Here is a 1,369-nt window from a genome sequence, read left to right on the forward strand (position 1 = left end):
CACTCACTTTGTAGACCAGGCTGGCCTCGAACTCAGAAATCCACCTGCATCTGCCTCCCGAGTGCTGGGATCAAAGGCGTGCGCCACCACGCCCGGCTCCAGTGATTTTTAAATTTTTTTTTTTTTATGTGCATTGGTGCTTTACGTGCCTGTGTGAGGGTGTCAGATCTCCTGGAACTGGAGTTAGAGACAGTTGTGAGATGCCATGTGGGAGCTGGGACTTGAACCCGGATCCTCTGGAAGAGCAACTGGTGCTCTTACCCCCGAGCCCTGTCTCCAGCTCCCACCTGGTGAGTTTTTTAGCTTCAGGTGTTTTGTTTGCAGTCTTCAGATTTCTAGTTGGTTCTTTGTGATGAGGCCTCAGTGACTTTCTAGATCCTCCTGCCTTGACCTGCTGTCCAGCCTGCCTCTTGTTTATTCTATTTTGTTTTATATTTTTGCACATGTGTGTGAGTACATTTACGTGTGTGTGCACATGGATAAAGGCACCAGCCCAAGGTTGTCCTGTGTCTGTTTGTCTTCCTTCCTTCTTCTTCTTCTCTCTCTCCCTTCCTTCCTTCCTTCCTTTCTTTCTTTTTAATAATTTATTTATTTTTATTTTATGTACATTGGTGAGTTGACTGCATGTATGTCTATGTGTGTGTGTCAGATCCCCTAGAACTGGAGTTACAGGCAGTTGCGAGCTGCCTGCCATGTCAGTGCTGGAATTTGAACCCAGATCCCCTGAAAGAGCCACCAGTGCTCTTAACTGCTGAGCCATTTCTCCAGCCTCAGGATTGTGTTGTTTATTATTATTATTATTATTATTATTATTATTATTATTGGTTTTTCAAGCCTGGGTTTCTCTGTGTAGCCCTAGCTGTCCTGGAACTTGCTCTGTAGACCAGGCTGCCTTCAAATACAGAGATCCGCCTACCTCTAACTCCTGAATTCTGGGATTAAAGGCTTGGAACACCAACCCGGGCTTTCTGTTTGTTTTTATTTGGATTTTTTTTAACACATTGAAGACAAATCTATTGTTATTTTAGGCAAGGGCCACCACAGGCCCCTCAGTGGTGGAAACTAGGCCAGTGCTCCACCACCAAGCCACACCCCCAGCTCTTCCCCTTGTGAATTCTAAGCAAACAGGGCTGTGGCCTCCACCCCACTTGGTGAATTCTAGGCAAGTGTTCAACCACAGCTACAAACCAGCATGGGTTGGGAGACAAGGGCTCACAGGCCCCCTCCAGCTATGTGTGGGATTAGCTTACTATTCATGACGAATGTCTGAAAAAGTCCATAGCTGGTCTTAAGAATGCCAATATTCGGCCAGGCAGTGGGGGTGCACGCCTTTACTCCCAGCACTTGGGAGGCAGAGGCAGGTGAATTT

General features: G+C 46.8%; 1 protein-coding gene across 1 annotated transcript in view; it reads left to right on the top strand.

The window, feature by feature from the left end:
- Nucleotides 1-1,369, top strand: part of Ech1 (enoyl-CoA hydratase 1) — a 7,486-nt gene that overhangs the window by 3,158 nt on the left and 2,959 nt on the right. The window lies entirely within an intron of this gene.

The sequence above is a fragment of the Mus caroli genome, chromosome 7 (assembly GCF_900094665.2).
Source record: "Mus caroli chromosome 7, CAROLI_EIJ_v1.1, whole genome shotgun sequence".
Taxonomy (NCBI): Eukaryota; Metazoa; Chordata; class Mammalia; order Rodentia; family Muridae; genus Mus; species Mus caroli.